The 9,368-nt window shown below is 41.7% G+C and overlaps 1 long non-coding RNA gene across 1 annotated transcript; it reads right to left on the reverse strand.

Moving 5' to 3' along the window:
* Window positions 1–2,511: 2,511 nt before the first annotated feature.
* On the reverse strand, window positions 2,512–9,368 carry LOC116675537 (uncharacterized). Its single transcript, XR_004328432.1, has 3 exons — window positions 9,188–9,368; window positions 7,317–7,318; window positions 2,512–2,606 (listed from the first exon to the last, which is right to left on the reverse strand). It is a non-coding gene; the product is annotated as an uncharacterized LOC116675537 (long non-coding RNA).

The following is a 9,368-nucleotide window of genomic DNA, read 5'->3' on the forward strand; positions in this document are numbered from 1 at the left end:
CCTCTTACAGCCTTTCCTGCAGCACCAGCATGTTGTTCTTTATGTAAAACACATATATTGCATGGTTTGATAGATATTGTAGCCTCTAGCAGGGCTTTACGTCTTTATTCTTCTTTTGTCACAAAATATGCTATGAAAATACATTTTTATTCATCATTTTCTTCCTACATGTCTGATGATTATGTTGAAAATGAGTATTGTAGCTCACCTAATAGTTTAAGTTAGTGACTTAAATGCTGGACGACAACTGAGACCCTTTAGTAAGAACATATTTCTGGATTTAATATGTGGAGTCAGTAAAACCTGGATACCAGAGCTAACAGGGCCGGCTCTGTGATGTGTGAATAATGTCCGGACAGAGGTTTAGACGTCATTAGAATAATCAGTCCTGATATGGCCTGAGATGCACGCCAATACAGGGCAGGCCTACTGATGTTTGATAGTACACTAATTAAGATTCTGCTGGTTTTCTTCTTTCACAACGCAGACAGTACTGTGGTCCAACCTCTGCTGGGGCGTTTTGTTGAATATATGTCTGCCCATTAGACTTCATTCATCTTAAGTTCTGTATTCATTAGACTTACATTTTTCCTGTGGGGATTGTGCTCTCCCTGGTTTTAATCCTTTGTCCTATTTATTTCTCCCTGTGCATGCTTCTCTCCTTGGTTTTTTAATTAGTCTATTTAAGTGTATGTCTTCTCACTGTAATGCGGATGATAAGCACTTATACCTTTTCTTTCAAATTAAATGACCCCAGTTAACTATCTGCATAACATGATCTATCAAGTACAGGATGTCAGATTCTTCCTCCATCTTAACCCTGACATAACAGAAGCTCTCAGAGGATTTCTGATCAAATACAGCAGCGTATTGGTCCCTTTGCAGTAAATGTTAAGCGAGCCTCAAAGAGTTTTCTTTGACCAGCATATCAAATTTGAGTGACACATAAACAAAGTGGTCCAATCTTGTTTATTACACCAGAAAAAGTCCTTCTTGTCTTTGATTCCCCCAGCCTTGATTATTGTAATTTCCCAGCCTGAGTCACTGTCTCAGCTCCAGGTGGTCCAAAAGGCAGCCGCTAGACTTTTAACTATTACTCGATAAAGGAAACACTGAACACACTTTATTTTTCTGAATTATTTTGTCCTCTGGCCACGGTGAGGTCACTGAGATCTACTGACCAAGGTCTTCTGGCTGTCCCAAAATCTAGATGCAAAACCAAAGGTAGATATTTACGGCGTTCCACTCCGGGATGGCTCTAATTCCACCAGATGTCAGTTAGCTTCTGCTTTTTTTGTGTTGGAATTTTAAACTCCGGTGGATTCAGACTTAGACTTCTCTTCATTAATCCTTTTGGGATGACTCCCGCAAGCAAATTGAAATTTCCAGCAGCAGTTTTCAGCAAGAAGAATACAGTATAGAGAGAAAAATAGGAAGACAGTGTAGCTCCATCCGTTGTTTAGCTCCGCTCAAGACGATTGTAATTGGTTTAAAGAAATGACAATTAACCAGTGCACATTATTCTCCCATCCCAGAATGCTGTGTGGACTAGTGAGCCTACACCAAAGGACACTGTGTCTTAGAATGGTGCCTCCCAACCTCTGGAAATGTCTTCACCTAGGCTTAGTTATCAAAAATGCAGAGTTAGTCAATGTTTTTTTGTGGTTTTTGTTTTTATATTTTACTCAATGTTGCATAGTTCTTAACCCTGAGACTTGGTTTTAAAATACGATTTATAACTTTACTTATATTTGGTTGTTCTCTGTTAGACAGTTTTGCTTGAGTGGAATTCAAGATTTTAATAGGTTGCCTTACAAGGATTTTGCAAAACAGTTTTAGCTGCAGCTCATAGCTAATGAAAAGATTTCTGGATGTTTGAGGTTTTATCGTAATCCACTACTCATCATGCTGTCTCCTGGATTAGAAACCCCATTGATCATATCAGATTGGTTAAGTAATTGATTGTTACTGGTTATTAACCTCCCAGAACTTTGGACCTGCTTGCCAGCCACTGAGAACAGCCTGTAATCAGTCACAAATGGCAGCCGCTAATGAAATTAGTTCCTGGTTCTGCCTCACAACATTGTTTGTTCCACGAAGCATTGGCAAGGGCATAGAGATGCCATGGTTTACTTTCCCCAGAGAATGGAGTGATAGAACAACAGAATGCAGATAATGAGCTGCTGTGTCTGTGGTGTCTCTTTGTAATTACTCATGTGTCTGACCAAAATATTAAGATGGGGACCCGAAAACTTCTACTTGCAACAGTTTATGCAATGTATACAGTGTCACTATGGATATGAGGCCTGGACAGTGTTGGAACTATTACTGGAGTGTGTGCTTTTGAGGAAATTTGAACTAGTTTTGTCTATATGTTCAGATCAATATAATTGTTCTCACCATCTTAGCAAAAAGTGATTGGTAGAACGCTTTAAGCATGGGACATATAGTTTTTGTTATGTCTAGTCAAGTTTAAGTTAAGTCACTCATGTCTATTCTTGTTGTGCCCTTTCTGTTTTATTTTGTATTCCCTTTCCCTCTCGTTTCAGACCCTGACTTCCTCCCTTTGTGTGAATTTCCCGCCCCTGTGATTGTCTACCCCGCCCCTGATTGGTTTGACCTGTTTTCCCCTGCCTCATGTATAAATTGTCCTTGTCTCCCTTTGTCTTGTGTCAGTCCGTCTTTGTCTTTCCATGTGATAGTTTCATCAAGAGTTCTATGTCAGATCTACAACCAACCAGGTTTTGTTCTTTGTTGTTGTAAAATTGTTATATCCTCCTAGTGAGTGCTTTTCTTTATTTAAAGTTAAACTTTCCACTGTTTCTAAGTCATGCATTAACCCATAGTTGGAACGCCTGTTAGGGGAAAAAGTTGCTTTTAGACCCCACTTGCACAAGTTACGAAATATGAGGCATCTGAGCTCAGTTTGAAATTAAATAATGAATGTAAAAGCTGGATTTTTAGACCGCGTCCGTCTAAAAATAACCCACAACCAAGGATATGCTGTGACAACCCATTCTCCTGATCAGTGTCTCTCAGCGTCAGATACCATGCTGAAATCTCCCCTCAGCGTCTGTATGGAACGCTCCGGACAGAGCAGCAGCTCTACCGTGACGCTGTAAGATGATGTAATGTTATAGCGACTATGGTAGCAAGTGTATGAAAGAAGGAAAATCTGCGAAAGGGGGATGGGTCAAACAAGACAGGACTTTCAGCCAGGAGACGGGGATCCATACATTTGGTAACCCCACCATCTTTTCCTAAACCTGAGGACTGGGGCATTAGTCTATTTGGCCCAGTTGGTTGTCCAGCCTTGGTTTTCCCCAGAGCCCGATGAGATGATCAATATTATTGTCATCTCTATATTGTCAGCTTCTTTCCTTTGTATGATACACTGTATGTTGTCTGTTTTTGTTCTCTGGCGTCCTCAACGAACATGTGTCATGTGGTGAACTTTGAACCTGAGCTGCAGAGCTGACCTTTGTTAGTGCAGACAATGGCTGAAGGCTTCTCAGAATGGAGGATAATTTTTTCAGAGCGACATAAGCACTGTGTGAAAAAAGTCAATCCTGTCATTTATTTCAGTAAGGCCTATGCATTGGTTTAGCAGGTGTGCTGATGCAGAGGGTTCTTGCAAAAGTATGGTTGTCAGTCAAAAGAGTCCAACCTGGCTCAACTCTGGCTGCAATGCGATGTTTGCCAATTAAAAAAACATTCCTGGTAGAAGAGAGTGTAAATTGATCAGGTTGATTCTATTTGTTGGACTCGAGACAGATCATAAAGCCCAATACAACTGGTGTGCATATAGCTGCCTTTGTAATTGTAATTCCAGTTCTTCAAAGTTCTCTATCATGCTCTGAGGAGCCAATTTAATTACAAAACAATCAATTGTGTTTGCTTTCAAAGAATTCCACAGATTAGCCTGAGTTTATCAGTCAGCCAAGGCAGCGCGATTGTTTCCCAAAGCATGACCAGATGACTGCTCGCCATTGTGTGTTGAAATGCCTCTGATTATCTTGTCATAACCAGAGGTTGAAATTCATTTAGTCGAGAGTAAGTGTTTGTTGAAGCTTGACTGAGAAGCATCGTATGATCTAGGACCAACGATTTGGCTTCATGACATGTGAAATCTGAAGATAAGTGAAAGTGACAGTGTTCCAGCATTTGTATGTTGGAATGATAAAATCATATCCAACAGTGGCTTCGGAGTGCCTTACATGTGGGGATTTAAGGCTTGAAGAGGGTTTTAATACTTCTGTGTGTGCGTGTGTGCACGTTTGTGCACACTGAGGTCTGTTCCCCACAACTGGGATTGTGTAGCCATGGTGACGGCTGTGAGGGACTGTGAGAAAGCAATCTCCAGGAAGTCATAGCCGCGGGATGAAGCATATGTGGCATGAGGATGGCACCAGAAGGCCGCGTTGTGGATGTCCATTTGGCCATCTGTTGTGAAGTTGCAGCCAGAGCCAGGAAGCAACCCCCCCCCCCCCCCCCCCAAAAAAAAAACACACACAAAAAAAAAGAAAGAACAGCATTTTCAAATGCCAGGGCCCGGGACAGCACTCATTTCCCCCGGGAGCTCCTGAGGCACATCCAAGACACTGAGCTTCAGATACTCTCACTGGGACGTCCAGAAAACATCCTCGACTGGAGGGATGACGCCGTGTGGTGCGTTTGTTGGCGTGCAGCATGAGACCGCTGAGTGGAAGCGGCCACAGTATGGCTCACTCATCGGCCAAAGATCATTACCCTTCCTCATCTCGGGCCAAGTCCTCAGGCCGCTCCACTCCGCTCCGAACAGGGAGCCCATTACCAGGCTGCTCACTGGAGGCCTGTCCACACGGCCTGAGGAGAACTATTGGTATTCCACGGCTGGTTAGGGACAATAATCTGTACTTCCGTTAGCCCTACTGTACTGTCAACGCAATGAAATGCTCAGTTTGCTGTTGGATTTCTTGTGACATGGAAGTCATGGTATCCACATTATTATTGATTATTTATTTAATTAAAACTCATTGTGTTAATATTTTTTTGTAAAGCACCAATAGTTGACCCTACACTATTGCCAGTTGGTGTATTTGGTTAAAAGTATTATATTAGATTTGTTTTCCTGTATCACCCAGCTCTAGTTGTGAATACACAACAGGACACCAGATTGCCATTATACTAGGGTGCCGGATGAATAAAAAATGATTTCAGAATACCTTTGGGACAAAAATGATTTGTGGTTGTTTTCTTGTTAATGGCTGTTTCACATGGTTTCACATGACAGTACAACCTCTGATGCTACAAGAGGGTTCTGTGTGATTGCTATTCATACTTATCTCATCTCTTTATCATTTACAAACAAGGGAAATCTAATATAACAGCCTATTTATTCACTAAAATGTGTTCATCTTAAAATCCCCACCTCCATTAACTTTCCTTCTAAAGGAGAAGAAATACCGTTGGACTTGCTTTGTAATGTCGGGATGTCTCGTAAGAGAAGTGGGAGCAGCTTTGCTGATGTTTTGAAATGGCAAATTACTCGACTGCCCTCCAGCTTCATGTGCATTTTACTTTCTTAATTCAGATTCAGAGAGACCCGGGGTCATCGTTGTCATATCTAAATCAGGATCACATGGATTATTTTAGAAAGATGTTTGGAGGATGTGATGTGGGAATGACATCGCACCTAGGGCTGTAACTCGGATAATTTGATTACTAAAAATCCCTGATGCAAAAGCTTTGTTTAATAAATGTTCCCAACGTTTTATTACTATATTATTAGGTGTTTCCGCACCGAGGGTTATTACTGTCGCACACTGAAACTGCTTGCGACACATGCCATGACGACTGATAAAATTAAGAAAGTGCATAAGGGGCTGAGAGAAGAGACAGACAGAAAGTGTCTTTGTGCTTTTGTTGAAACAAAAATATGTCCTCATGACATATGGGCTGTGTTGATATGTCCAGCCTTTAACTTTAACATGTGGCTTCTGGTTATTTTGTATTTGCTTTTTTCTCTCTCCCTTTCAAAGGCTGCCATTCTAAAAATACAATCAGCTGAGATACCCTGACTTAAGATATTACTCCAGGTATGTGGGTACGTGTTACACAACCCCGAGGTAACACAATAGCTATTTTTGTCAAAGGTCAGATGAAAAGAAGGCCAGAAACACTGTGCAGGCTCAACTGTCCTTTAGAGAAAGGCCACGAACCAGAATGAGAGCGAGAGGAACGCTGAGGAAAAGAGAGCAGAGCAGTTCTTATGAACGGATTAGTGCAGGGAGTTTGTGGAATGATGATCAGTCTCCCCCTCAGGATCCTCACCTGCTCCGCACCACATTCGCATGCATGCAAGGCAGCGGCGTGCGGCAGAAATCTCACCCTGCCATTAACAATTCAATCAAATAAGTGCAGAGAGGACAACCGTTTTTGGTCCTTTCAAACAAATGAAAGCAGCAGAGCGCTTTAGACCTCTGACTCAAGGGCACCTTTCACTAAAGCACCCTGTCTCGCTGAGGGACATGTAGGCTCGCCGACTATGTGCACTGATATTGATAATTGTCTGGCTGAAGTGTGTGTGTTGTGCCCGGACACCTGCCTCACTAATAAAGATACAGCCAGTTCCTTTCAGAAACAACAACTTATGGATTGATTTAATAGAGCTTAACAGTGTGGTTCCAGAAGGACAAATGCCATTTGTTGTGTCCATAAGGACTTTGATTACTAACCATAAAGTAGGGTTCAAAAGCTTTGGCACCCCAAGTAAAAATTTGCATTAATGTGCATAAAGAAGCCAAGAAAAGATGCATGATGGATCCCCACCCCATGCTTTGGGGTTGGACAGAGGTTCTTTTCATTAAATTCTGGGCCCTATCTTCTACAAACGTACCTTTGCTCATTGCGGCCAAAATGTTCTATTTTAATCGGTCCACAGAACTTGTTCCCACAATGCATCAGGCTTGTCTATATGTTCATGATTTTTGTGGTGAGGACGTAGAAGACGTTTTCTTCTGATGACTCTTCCATGAAGACCATGTTTGTTTGAGGATCTCTTTATAGTGGAATGGTGTAGCCCAACTCCAGGGTCTCCAGGTCTTTCTGGTGGATCGGGCAGTCTAAAGGGGGTCTGGACTTGCTTTTCTCCCAATCCTGCGAGCGGTTCTGACTGATATTGTTCTTGGTCTTCCAGATCTTTAACTTCCACTGTTCCACTGTTAATTCCATTCCCAACAGAGGATGTTGGCATCTGAAAACCCTTTGCTATCTTCTTTTAGCCTTCTCCCGCTTTGTGAGCGTCAACTATTTTCAGTTCTAGTTTTCTAGACAACTGCTCAGGGGAAGCCATGTTGCTGATTGTTGGTGGGGGTCAGATGAATCTGGGCATTTAAAACCTTAAGATTGGCATCACCTGGTCTTTCCAGTCCACGATTGAGAACAATCCATGACACTGTCAGGTCTCAGCTTTCCAAACGGGGGGTGCATGCTAGAAACTCTGCACGGGGCCCAAACTTATGCAGACGCCATTTTTTTGTTTTCTGTTATTTTGAAAGTGTAAATGATAGAAATAAAATCTAACTTTTTGTGACATATTATACAAATGTCTAATCTGTCAATTGATGCCTTTTGGAGATTTTTCCATCTTTTCTTGGCTTCTTTATGCACATTAATACACATTTTTACCTGGGGTGCCCAAACTTTTGCGCCCCACTGCATTACCACAGCGCTGCAGAGGAAGGTCTGGCTAGTCCAAACAGCATTCTGGGATGGGGGACAAATGTGCTCTGGTTTATTGACATTTCTTTAAACCAATCACAATCGTCCAGGAGGACAATGGCAACAAAAAGTTGAAAGATTCTAAAAATTTCTCAAATCAGGAGTCCATGTAAAACATGTGGAAGCTCTCGAACGAAGCGGCAGGGAGTGCTTCTGCAGCCCCCCCGCCGTCCCATATCTGTCATCGGAAGAGGGAGAAAATGGCGCACAGGAAAAAAAAATGTTGAAAAACCCGGAACCCCTACAAGACTAATATTAGCACAGGACCTCAGTGTTCTGTGAAATATGGCTGGTCATTTTGGGGGCGGGGGTTTTGGGGGATTTTTACTTCACAAATTACAGACATGGCTCATTGGCACAGGATTAAGATCACAGACAACCTCCATAATTATTAAAAATGACTAGAGATCACCAGGTAATAGTCCATATCCCATGTGAATAGGGATACCAAAAATCTGATTTTAACCAAAACAATTTCCCCATCCTGAACATGTAACCTTACCCCCAGAGGTAGCAGACCAGTAAATGGTCATACACATCAATCTATCTACAATCATGTGAAATAGTTTTAAAAGGCATTGACAAACGATGTTGACCTTGCATATTTCCAACATGCTTAATTATTCTAATAATATACACTCCATCTTTGGTTTGGAGGCACTTATTGCTCCTGTACTTTCCTCCTGGATCAGAGATCAGATAACATGACAGACATCGAGCTATGCGTGATTGACATGATTGCCCTCCCAGCCCCATGCAGTCATGCTATGCAGATGGCATTTATCTCTGCACCCGTTCTTTCCTGAGTTTTGTTATTTCCACTGCATCTGCCGTTTCTGTTAGTGAACGTTACAAACCCCCTCCTTCCACGCACAAGAGAGGAGACTGTTTTCTAGTACGTACCGTATAGGTTGAACCATTTTGACTTTCTGAATTCTTTAAATTTGTATTACTTTAATCTCTGACATGAGAGTTCTTGTATTCTAAAACCAGTTTTGATTCTTTGAGAGCCACATTCAAGGCAATTTCTGGGGATATTTTTTCTTCCAGCAGGTAGCATGGATTGTGTCTGGTTTTAGGTTTAATCATATGGCAACCAGCAGGCTGAAATACAGCTGATGTACTTCTGCACAATGTCTTAGTGTTGTAGTGGCATCAATTCAAGACCTTAATACATGGACAAAAATATCTCAATCACTAGTACATGTTCAGATCATGTTGGGTACTGATATCCAGTATTGAAATAAATTACTCAGATCCTTTACTTACTGTATGTTTAATTCAGTTTCATTAAATTTCATTCATACTAGCAAATCATAACAAGTTATCTTCAGACACTTTACAAACTTTTTCTGTTATGTTTCCTGTTTTCTAGTCTGTTTTTTGTACCGCCTTGTGTTTGGCTGATCACCCTGATGTGTTCCACCTGTTCCTGAGCCCTCGTGTCACCTGTCCCTGGTTCCACCCTCGGTACCTGGTGTATGTAGTCTCTGTGTTGTCTTTGTCTGTTGGCAGATCATGTGTGCGTGTATAGTATGTCTACCCCCTTTGTCTCGGTGGTCCAGTTTATTGTGATTCCTGGGCTTTTGAATTCTTCAACATTTTTT

This window comes from Etheostoma spectabile, unplaced genomic scaffold, assembly GCF_008692095.1.
Source record: "Etheostoma spectabile isolate EspeVRDwgs_2016 unplaced genomic scaffold, UIUC_Espe_1.0 scaffold00002036, whole genome shotgun sequence".
Taxonomy (NCBI): Eukaryota; Metazoa; Chordata; class Actinopteri; order Perciformes; family Percidae; genus Etheostoma; species Etheostoma spectabile.